The 11,842-nt window shown below is 47.4% G+C and overlaps 1 long non-coding RNA gene across 2 annotated transcripts in view; it reads right to left on the bottom strand.

Moving 5' to 3' along the window:
- Positions 1-1,640: 1,640 nt before the first annotated feature.
- LOC130832483 (uncharacterized) overlaps positions 1,641-11,842 on the bottom strand; it is a 30,789-nt gene continuing 20,587 nt past the window's right edge. The window contains exons 3-8 of one of the 2 annotated variants that reach the window (XR_009048293.1): positions 10,537-10,676; positions 9,834-9,958; positions 8,703-8,857; positions 4,709-4,886; positions 3,145-3,223; positions 1,641-2,578 (exon numbers count right to left, since the gene is read on the bottom strand). This is a non-coding gene — a long non-coding RNA (uncharacterized LOC130832483). The remainder of the gene's footprint in view (positions 2,579-3,144; positions 3,224-4,708; positions 4,887-8,702; positions 8,858-9,833; positions 9,959-10,536; positions 10,677-11,842) is intronic. The other variant, XR_009048292.1, reaches the window with a different exon arrangement.

The raw sequence follows: 11,842 nt of genomic DNA, 5'->3' as shown, positions 1-11,842 counted from the left end.
GGAGGCAAGGGTCCAGGCCCCAAAGCTGCAGAGATCTCTCTGGGGACCCAGCCCCTGCCTGGTCCCCCTTTATGTGGGGGTCCCCTGATGTGCCCTGGGGTCATGCCTCCCCTCCCCCAACAGTTCTTCCCTTTCTTCAGGTGGTTCCCTGCCCTGAGCCCACAACAATCTCTCAAATGTCCAGGCTGGCAAACATGCTCTCCCCCTGTCCAAACATCCTGTTCCCTCTCGCCACTCTCCCTTCAAGACTGGCTCAGTCAGGATTTCCTCTCCCCACTCCATGCCTGGAACTGTGTCCCTGTGTCCCTGTCGTCACAGCACAGATCACATTGCCTATTTGTTGTCCTTTCTCCATCTCTCTCCCCATCCAACCAGGCTGCACGTTTGTCAGGGAAGGGATTGTATCATCTTTGCTTTTCCAGGATTGAGCATTGGACCTGGCATCCAGTATGTGTCTAATACATATTTGCTGACATGATGTGGAAGTAGAGTTTGGGAGGGATTTTTGTCATCAAAGGGAGTTGCATCAGTTAGTTTGGGGCTGTAGGTAATAGAAGCTTAGATTAACCGTAAAGGGATTTATTGGCTCCCATAAACTAAAAACCTAGCAGAAGGGTAAGCTTCAGGCTTGGTTTATTGGGGCTCCAGTCTTTTCCTCTGTGTTTCACCTGGTTCTGCTGCTTCTGTGTGTTGATGTGTTCCTTTAGCTGGTTTTCTTTGTGGTATTAAAATGGGTACAGCAATCCTGGGCCTCCGTCTATTCAGATGCAGGAGGTCTCTTTGAGTGGCTTCTAAAGAGTGCTTGGAATGCATCTCTTCCAGAAGCCCACAGCATTGAGTTACCTCTAAAGACTCAATGAACTGAACTGGTTACATGTCCATCCTTGAGCCAGTAGCCACTACCAGAGAGTGAGATTTAGAAAATTAGCTTGGGTTTGGAGGCAGGAGGACAGTCAGCTCCCCTCAAAAGGAGGGCTGTAATAGAGAAGCGTGGCACTCCCCCAAACTGGAGCTGTCACCAAGAGAAGAGTGAGGTGGCAAGAGAGTCAAAACATCCATTCCAGAACTTAATTATATTAAAGTCTGGAGAATAAAGCTGTTCTTTGAGCAAAGACCAATCCAGGGAAAACTTTGCCAAATGCCTAGATATTTCACCAGAACCCTGTATCAAAGGCAAGAAGATAACAGATTTTTCTGCTCTCTGATTGAATTCCATGGCCTGAACCCACAGCCAATTCACAAAGCCACAAATGACTTTACTGAATATTTTTTTAATGTGTTTGTTTTTTTCTGATTATAACAATACATGCTTGTTGTTAAAATATTTAAATAATGCAGAAAAGTATTTAAAACAGTGCTTCTCAAAGGACTGCGGTTTTGTCCCCCAGGAAACATGTGGCAATGTCTGGATACATTTTTGGTTGTTATGACTGGGAGTGGGGTCAGGGGTGCTACTGGCATCTGGTGGGTAGAGGCCAGGGGTGGTGCTAAACATCCTGCAATGCCCAGGACAGTCCCCCGAAACAAAATGTCAATAGTACCAAGGTTGAGAAACTGACTTAAATGAAAGTAAAAATTACTACTGAGAATTTTACCGTCTAGAAATAAACACTGCTGCCATTTTGGTAAACATCCTTCAGAATACACTCTTTAATAGTCATTCAATTGCACATACAACTTAGTACACGTTAGATCATGTGTGTGAAAAATTTTTTCTGTCCAATATGTTGTGGCATCTCTCTATGTTGCCATTTTAATTAGTATTTTAATACAATTTTTAATATTTATTTAATACAATTTAATTTTAATATAGTATTTTATTGTGTATTTCATGAATCCTCTGTAGTTTGGCATTTCTGGGTTTTTCCCCAATTTTTCACTATGATAAATAATGCTGCAGTGAACATTTTTGTCCATAGAGAATGCTTGGCGTATTACAGCCCTAGGATAAGTGCTGCAAAATTAGATTTCTGCAGTGCTTTAAAATACCTGCCCACTGAACATCGTGGTATGCCCAGTCATTTTATGGCAGTCTGATAGGTGGAAAATGATAAATCATTGTAGGTTGTGTTTGCATTTCCTTGATTATTGGCAGAGTGGATCTTGTTTCATACATATGCCCACCTTTTGTATTTCTTCACTTGTGAATAGTCAATTTTATAATAAGGTGTTTACCTTTTCTTATTGTTTTGCAGGAACTCTTTGTATATTAAGGATATTAACCCTCTCTAAGAGCTCTGTAATTGACTTCAGAAGCCGCTTTTCTTTCTGTTTTTCTTCTTCTTCTTCTTCTTCTTTTTAAAGTTCTCTTGTGCTTTCGAAGGATGTGCTTAATGTTCTGACAAGCATTTCATGAATTACATTAGGAAATAACTTTTGTAACAAATCCATTTAACAACGATTCTTTGTTCCCGCCTCCTGATAATGCTCAGAGCCACAGCAGCAGCCTTTGCCCAACTCCGTGTCATTAACCCTTGATCTTTTCCTGCTGAATAGCAGATTGCTTTCCGGAGCTGGGAACACAGTTTCATTTTCACCTTCCCGCTGATGGAACTGTCACTGACTCTATGCCAGACGGCTGTTTACATAAGAAATGATTTGATTATATTGTACAACCAATGGAAGGCTTTCTCAGAATGAAGAAGCCAGAAACATATAATCAAAGCCATTAACTGTGTACAAAGAAATGCAGCCCACTCTAAATTTCCCACCAACCATAATAACAGTTTTCCAGGGAAAAATAAGAACAGGGCTATGGTTTCCTACTAAAAACGTGTTAAGGGAAAGACTTTTAAACGGAGATTGTGGCTTTAGCCCAGTTGCACTCTCAAATCACCAGCCTTGACTCAAATCCCAGCTCTATAACTTACTATCTTTGTGACCTTGGGGAAGTCACTTATCTGCCCTGAGCCTGTTTCTTCACTTATAAAATGGCTCTAATAGTAATACCAACCTCAGAGATATATTGAGAACATTAAATAAAACAATACATATGAAGCACTTTCTTAGTCAGAATGTGTTCAGCCACAAGGACTAGAATGTAAATGAAAATGGCAAAAAAGGGGAGGGGGTGGTGGTGGTTCATAATTTCATCTAATAATGGTTGTTTACTTTGAAGGCATGAAGATGTAAATAAAAACTCACATTCTTTCCATCTTCCTGCTCTGTCATTCTCAGCAATTTATTGATGGCTGTCCTCATGGTTTCAAGATGGCTGCTGCAGCTCCAGGTATCACACACACAGACATGATAACGTCAAGTAAAGAAGAGGAAAGGCATCTCCTTCCATGTATCCCCTTTTATGAGGGAGACAGTTTTCCCCAGAAGCCCCCCTGAAGGCTTCCAGTTGACCAAGATTGCATCATATGCCCAATTCCAAACCAATCACTGACGAGGGAAGTGAGAATGACCATCACTGGTTTAGACCCATAATAACTCAGTCTGACACTGGGGAGGGGAACTGTCCCTGAGCACCTAGGTAGATGCACATCCAACAAAACTGGACCCTGCTAGCTGAGAAGATATGAGTGGGAAAGTACCATGTCTATCATGAGCCTAGTTCCTGGCATACAGTAGAGGCCAGCATTTGGCAATCTCTGGCCTGGGAGTCCATGCGTGCGATGACCACAGCTATAATTGGCCAGGGAGCCCCTCTGCAGCCAGACCCCTATATCCAACCACCCACTCACCATCTCTACTTGGAAGGCTCATAGGAACCTCACATTTAACATACCATATTTGAACTCAGGGTCTTCACTTCCAATTCTCTCCCCAGCCTCATTTCTTCTCTGTTGTTGCCCACGTTGCTCAAGCCAGAAGCTGGCTGGCCCTAGAGATTCCCTGCTTTTCCTCACCATCCATGTCTGTATTTCTCCATCTTGACCATCACCTTTGCTTGACCCTCCTTGTTCTCCCTGCGGCTGTCTGGGCTCCTATGCCTTTGCCATTCCCTTGGCCTGGAGCCTTTCCCACAGCTGTTCCTCCATCACCTTTCCCGGGAAAGCTCTTCTGACTCCCCAGAGTCAACCCCCACTTTATATCTCCTCACAGCCATGCATACCTCCCTGCATTGGCCTTATCATGCTTCGTGTTTATTTACGTGGTTATTTGACTCATGTCTCACCCCACTAGGTTGCAAATTCCATAAGGATAGAAACCAAATCTGTTTTGTTCACTGATAATCCTCAGTGCCTGGCACGTAGCACAGTCTGTGTTTTTAAAAAAAAAAATGAATAAATCCATTTCCCACCCTGTAGCCATAGAGATCTTTCTAAGAAACAAATCTAATCACCTCACCCTCCTGCCTCAAGCCTCCAATGGCTCTCCTTTACCCTCAGGGCAAAATTCAAAGGGCTTAACATGGTTTTTCCAGGCCCTTCAAGGTAAATCCTGCCACCCATCCAGCCCCATTTTCACCTGCCCCCATTGTTCCCTCTGATCTAGCCACCGTCAGCTCCTTTAGGTGTCTTGAAAGCTCCATGTTCTCTCGCCTCTAGATTTACCCATATGCTACGCATCTCCCTGGAAACTTTGTCTAGAAAAATCCTTCTCATTGTCAAGCCTCCATCTAAAAGTTGTCTCCTCTGGGAAGCCCTCCACACCTACCCCTGCCAGGCTGGGTTAAATACCTCTGAGACTTCCCCAACAACATATGTTTACCCCTCTGTATAAGTCAGGCTACATCTGAGCTGCTATAATGGAGACCCACCGTGGCTCAATGGGACAGAATTTTAATTCCAGCACAGAGGTAGAAGGTCCAAGTGGGCTGGTTTAGTTCTGCAAGTTCATTCTAGAAACCCTGGTTCCTTCTATCTGGTTGCTCTACTATCTTCATTCCACAGCTTCCAGTGAAGTCCAAAATGGCTGCTTCAGCTCCTTCATCACATCTACATTCCAGTTGGCAGGAAGAGAGAAAGGGTTATTCCTTTTGAGGGCATGACCCAAAAGTGGTTTCCTATGACTTCTACTTATATCCTATTGGCCAGAACTTGGTCATATGACTGCAAAAGAGTCTGGGAAATATAATCACTCTCTAGGCAGCATGTGCCCTGATAGCACCCCCAAATCCTCTCATTATGAGGAAAAAGATGATGGAGGTTGATGGACACTGGTAGTCCCTGCCACCCTCATCTTCAACGCTGAGCACAGTGTTATCTGGTTCCTCATGCATCAGCCCAGCCAGACTGTAAGCTCTCTGAGGACAGGGACCATGTATGGTGGTCATTGCTGCAGCTCCAGCAACTAGCAGTGTGCCTGGCATGTGGCAAATGAGAATGAGCAGCAGAAGCTGAAGTGCAAGCTGGAGAAACTGAGGCAGGCCCCAGTTTGGTTCCACACACGTTTCCTGGGCACCTATTACACAGAAGACCCTGGGGCTCACAACCTGGTTTAGGTGGCCAGAGGGCGCTGCGGCTGGCCTGGCCCAGCAGTGTCCCAGCCAACACTGGGTCTGTACCTGCAAGACCCCCTCCTGATGGGGGAGCTGAGGAGTCCCAGGGACTGGTTCGGAAACAGGGCAGAGTCCCCAGCTAGAGGGAGGAGCCCCCATGAGTGCCCACAGGTGGGGCAGGTCCTGAATCCTGATCCCACCTGGCCCTGGTCCCACTGCACTTCCTGCCCTGCGCCAACTTTATCTGGCCTTGGGCCCAGCCCTGAGCACTTGCCTTCCCTACTCTCCTGAGAGAGGGCAAGGGATGGGGCTTCCCTCCCTGGGGGCAACCCAGGAGCCTCCCTGTGGGAAAGGCCTGATAGGAACACTGTAGATCTGAGTCCCAGCATCAAGGGGTATCTTAGGTAGGAAGAGAAAAAATGCTCCCCTGACCCTCCACCCTAAGGGCTGTGACCTGGGATCAAGGAGAAGCAGGCTTAGCTGAAAGAGCCCAGGATTGGAGTCCCAGCTTGATGCTTTCCAGCTGTGAGGCTGCACCTCAGCTTCCCTATCTGTGAAATGGGCACCCATAGCCCAGGCTGGCTTCTCAGGGTTGGTATAAGACTCAAATGGGGAAATGGATGTAAAGGGACTTTGAGGCCTTGGGTCCTGTAGAGAAAAGTTGGTTTTTAGTGTTGTTAAGATCAGTGTTATTTATAGCAGCCATCCCCAACCTTTTTGGCACCAGGGACCAGTTTCATGGAAGACAATTTTTTCCATGGACCAGGGGTTGGGGAGGATGGTTCAGGCGGTAACGCGAGAGATGGGGAGCAACGGCAGCAGCAGATGAAGCTTCACTGGCTTGCCTGGCTGCTCACCTCCTGCTGTGCGGCCTGGCACTGGTCTGTGGCCGGGGGGTTAGGGACCCCTGATTTATAGGGTACCAGCAGGCAGAGGCCTGGAGAAATGGGCAAACTCTAATCCAATGTAGCATCTGCAGGGTTCAGTGCAGAGTGAGACCTCCGTGTTTAGTGAGTGGAGGAATCATGTCTCTCCCCAGCTAAAACCTGTCCACTGACTTCTCACTGCACGTTAGAATAGAGTAGAACTCCTATCCTTGGCGGCCAAGGCATAGCGTGGTCCACCGCCATCTCCTGAGTCTCACCTCTGCCCCTCCCCTGATCACTGTGTCCCAGCCACTCTTGCTCCTTGCTGTTCCTCAAAGCTATCCGACGGGCTCCAGCTTCACCACCTTTGTACTTACCGTTCCCTCTGCCTGGATCTCCCTTCCCTGCTGCTCCAGCTTTTCCTTCTGCTTCAGCTTCTCCTTCTGCTCTCCACTTAGATGTCACCTCCTTGTTCTCCCAAAGAGCCACCACCCCCCGTCAGTATCTACCACATTGCGCCATCTGACTTCCCAGCACTGATCAGCATCATTGTAGGCACATTGTTCTTGGGCATTCATTTGTTTGCTCATTTCTCCTCTGTCTCCTCCAACTGAGCACATGGACCGTGTCTGTGTTGTTCTCCACTGTATCCAGAGCATAGCACAGGGCCTGGCACATAGGAGGTGCTCAGTATTTGTTGACTAAGTGAGTACCTACGAGGTGAGGAAGGGTGGGGAACTAGCTTTTATTGAGCACCTACTACATGCCAGCCACATTCACTATTGCCTTCAAGACTCACAACATAACTGCCAGGTCAAAACTATTATCCCCATTTCACAGTTGGTGAAACTGAAGTTCAGAGTAAAGAAATGGCTTTACGAAGGTCACTCCAGTAGAAAGGGGCAGGTGTTGGATCTGAAGCCAAGCCTCAGACTGGGGGAAATATTTGCAAACTAAATACAAAAATCTTGACAGTATTAGTAGGTTCTTGGGTGCACACATCTATCAGAGCCCATCAACTGTACACTTTAAATTGGAGGCTCTCAGCTGGGGATCATTTTGCCACAGGAGACATTTGGAAATGTCCTGACACTTTTGTGGTTGTCATGACTGGGAAAATGTGCAGCTGGCATCTAGGGGTAGAGGCCAAGGATGCTGCTAAACATCCTACGATGCACAGGACCACCCCCCAAACAAAGAATTATCTGACTCCAAATGTCAGAGCAATAGATGCAGTTTATTAAATAGATGCAGTTTATGATACACAAATTTTACCTCAATAATGTTGATTTAAAAACAAAAGATTTGGGGACTTCCCTGGTGGTCCAGTGGTTAAGACTCTGCACTTCCATTGCAGGGGGCTTGGGTTCAGTCCCTGGTTGGTGAACTAAGATTCCCCCATGCTGTGTGGTACTGGCAAAGAAAATTTTAAAAATAATAAAATTAAAAAAAAAAGATTTGTAGCCCAAATGGAAAAGGACATACCAATTAGAAAGGAAAAAAAAAAACAAATCAGTGGGAGACAATGCCAGATAATTTTAAAAGGCAAATTAACACATCAGAAAATACAAATAGCCAATACATAAATAAGGGGCTTCACCTCAATACTAATTAGGGAAATGCAAATTATAACACAAATACTAATTATTTCCCCATCATACGGGAACAAAAAATTAAGTGATAATATCCTGTCTGGTGAGTGTGAGGGAGGCAGGTTGTCTCATACAGGGTGGGAGGAATGTAAACCGGCAAAGCCCTAGTGCTGACTCAGGAACACTTCCTGACGTTTTAAATAGACGCACCCGTCTACCCTCGGTTCCGGTTACACGTTGTAGAAATGCACAACGGGCATGAGGAGAGCTTTGTGAGGACGTTCACCGAGGCATTGTTTCAAATAGTGGACGTTTTTAGGGGAAGCTAAATGTCCATGAACATGGGATGAGGTAAATAAACCTTGGTACATCCATCCTATGGAGTTCTATGCAGCAGATTGCAATAATGACAAGGCAGATCTCTAAATGCATAGTTGTAGGTGAAAAAAAAAAGAAAGAAAAAAAGAAACAAGCCGAGAGAAATCACACTTATAATCTGTTTCTATTCAGATCACACAAAACATGTCTGAGGCGTCATCCATCACCCCTTCTTCTCACTAAGAAGACCCCAATTTTGAACGGAAAGCAATGGGCCAAAGCAAAATTATCACATCCCCAGCCCCCCTGCAGGCACACAGGTGCAGTCGGGTGGCCATGTGACCCTATTCTGGTCAGTGAGGTGTATCGATAAATAAAAATCTACCAGGTGGGGCTCTGAGAAAGCCACCATGTTTTTGATCTAAGAGGTGGGGTTTGGTCCATATCTTGCCCCTTCTCTGCCCCCCTCCTGGGCTGAGCATAGGATGCCAGGCAGTGAAGCAGCCCTCTTGAGCCATGAGTTTGAAAGTCACTTACCAAAGTGGCATTCAAGGAAGTTGGTCATTGGTGCTGTCCCTGAACGAGTCCACCTCTGGACTTCCTCTGGACTTCATTTTACGCAAGAAAAATGGAACCTCTAGCCAGCAAAGCCACTGGAGTCTGTTACTTGTTACTTGCAGCCAAACCCAATCCTAGAGATAGTTAATTCACCATAGGGAGTGTGTTGCTTGAGTCTTTTGTAACAGAACTGTCTTTAAGTATTATTATTAGGAGTTTTAAAAATTAAAATATAAATCAAATATAGCCCATCTGGCTAGAGTCTACTGCCCCTTGATGTGCCTTTTCAAAATGTGTTTGCCGATTGGCTCAAGTTCTTCTGATGTAGGAAAGAATGCCACGGGGAAATGGAGGTGCACCAAGAGGCTTTCCCCTGATGACCTGAGGGAGAGGCTGGGGTGTTGACTTCGTAGAGAAAGCTCCAGTTTTCTGTTAAGAGGACTCAGGCTGTGTCTCTGACCCTGGAAGGGAGGCTCAGGGGTCAGTCTGGGCTGTCCCCCCTTCACGACTGAACCCTGTGGCCCTCCAGCCCAGACATGCAACCCCCCAGGCAGTGGCCTGGCCAGCTTTCCCACTTGTTTGTCCTCCTCTTCCCAGAAGCAGGGTGCTCCCTTTATCTTGGGCCAAAGTCCCCCAGGGAAGGGGATGGAATGTCACCTGTCATCATGGGGTTGATGAGTCATCTCCTACTAGTTGGAGGCCACAGTCGACCTGACCTCTCCCTTTGCTCCCTCCCCCACCCCCCAGCCTTCTCTTGCAGGTGGGGAAGGATGGGCATATTGCCTTAAAAGTCATCACAGTGACAGCCACCATCCCTGGGGTGCTGACCTAGAACCAAGCCCCGGAAGGTTAAGGACACAGCTTGGGACTCAGACTCCTGGGTTCAAATCCTGGCTCCAACTCGACTCACCTGGTGGCCTGGGGAAGTCAGTGAAGCCCTCCTGATCCCCATTCCTGCATGCAGTAAACAGTTATTGAGCAAGCACTCTGCCCCAGACCCAGAGGTGCTGAGGATCTGCAATGGACACCCAGAAGCAGTCCTGCCCTTGTGGGGCACAGTAGGTGGAGATATTCTAACTAATAATGATAATAATAGTAATAAAATTCCACCTGTCAGTTGGTGATGGGTGCCATGGAGAGAAGGGGGCCAAGGTGTGCTGATGAAGGGAGGGTCTTTTTCATTTAAACAGGGTGGTCAAGGAAGGCCTTGGATACATTCACATCTGAGCAAAGACCTGAAGGAGGTGAGAGAAGAGCCACATGGTTATCTATGGGAAGAGAGTCCCAGGCAGAGGGAACAAGTGCAAAGGCCCTGGGGCTGCAGAGTGCTTGGTGTGTTCCAAGAGCAGGGAGCAGGCCAGTGTGGCTGAAGGGGAGTGATCACAGAGGTAAGGCAGGGGTCGACTGTGAAGGATGTACGGGCCACTGCCAGGACTTGTCTTTTACTCTGGGTAACGTGGGCGCCATGGCAGGGTGTTGAGCATAGGGGAGATGTGATCTGACTTCCTTCTGGTAGGGAGAAATGGCAGAATAGGGGAGATAGTTTGGAGGACACTGCAATAATCCAAGCAAGTGCTTGGTGACTCATGCTGGGGTGGGGCTGTGGAGGTGGGGGAAAGTGATCAGATCTGGATGCCTTCTGAAGGCTGATGGATATAAAGCGGGGCAGTGGGGGTGGGAGAAAGAGAGGAGTCGGTGAGGATCTAAGGTTTTTGGCCTGAGTCCCTGGAAAGACAGAGGTGGCATTTTCCGGAAGTGAAGAAGGCTCCAGGAGGGGTGGGGCCGTGCAGGGAGGTGAAGTTCAGTTTTTTACCTGCAGGCTGAGTTGTCAATCAGGCATGTCGAGTCGCAGCTGGATATTCAAGCTTGAGTTCAGGTGAAACATCCCGGCAGGAGATGTACGTTTGGAGATTTTTAGCATGGAGATGGTATTTAGAGACTCGGTTTCTTCATCTGTAAAATGGTGGTGATTAAACAGCATTTGCTTTGCAAGGTTGCCATGAGCCTGCGTTAAGCACTGAGAGGCCCTAGGCAGGTAGCAAAATGCACGTAAATGTCTGTTCTAGTAATTCCATACCCATCTCACTGAATCCTCGTGAGGTCACTATCTTTGTCACCATCCTTGATTTTATAGATGAGGAAATGGAAGCACAGAGAAGTTAGGTGACTGATCCAAGGTCACACAGCCAGCTAATGGCACAGCCAGGATTCAAAGGCTGACTTTAGAGTCCTGCTCTTGACCTTCCCTCCTGTTGCCTGCATTCCCAGCACCAGGCCCTTGGGTCCTAAACTGATCAACCTGGGGGAGGTTCCAAGTTGAGCAGGAAGATGACCATGAGAGGAAATGCCTCCGGGTGAGATAGGACCCGAGCCTGCCTGACTAGGGGCCCCAAGTAAATAGAAGGAGGGCTGATGAGATAATACAGACTTGTGGTTAAGAGAGAAGCACGTGGTGCTAGGCCACTTGAGTCCAAATTCAGCTCCACTCTTCACTAGCTGTGTGGCCCTGGAGGTAGGAAGCATCCTGCTTGTGCCTCAGTGTCCCCAATTATGAAAGAGGATAACAGAGGTTGTTGGGAGGACTGAACAGGTTGACTCATGCAGAGTATTCAGAACAGGCCTGGGAATTTAGCAGGTGCCTCATAAATGCAGGCCATGGTCATCACTGCTGTTGGTCTGGCTGGGTTTCCACTAAGCATGCACTCCCAGGGCCAGGGCCTCCTGCCATCACTGTGTCTCCATCGGCCCCTTGCTCGGTGTTGCTTGCCTGCCTTGGCCGTTGTAAGCTCTGTATCTTTGGGTTTCTTGCCTCGAGCCTGCATTTCCTCCTGCCCCAAAGTGGGATCAGTGATAACGGCCTGGGGTGGGGATTAACAGGCGTGGTGCCTGGGACGGGCACTAGGTTAGAACTGTGATTGGCTCAGAGTCAGTGCTCAGTGTGCACAGACGTTCACAGCAGCCAGAAACTCAGACCCCATCCCCCAGAGGCTGGATAGACAAGCCGTGGAAAATCTCACAGTGGAATACTTCTCAGCCATAAAAGGAATCCACTCCTGTTGCTTACAAAAGCACAGAGGATCTTACAGGTGTTAGGCTGAGTATCAGAAGCCAGGTGCAAA

This window comes from Hippopotamus amphibius, chromosome 12 (genome assembly GCF_030028045.1).
Source record: "Hippopotamus amphibius kiboko isolate mHipAmp2 chromosome 12, mHipAmp2.hap2, whole genome shotgun sequence".
NCBI classification, from domain to species: domain Eukaryota; kingdom Metazoa; phylum Chordata; class Mammalia; order Artiodactyla; family Hippopotamidae; genus Hippopotamus; species Hippopotamus amphibius.
The sequence above is the reverse complement of the archived record's forward strand: the minus strand, read 5'-3'. Positions and strand labels throughout refer to the sequence as shown.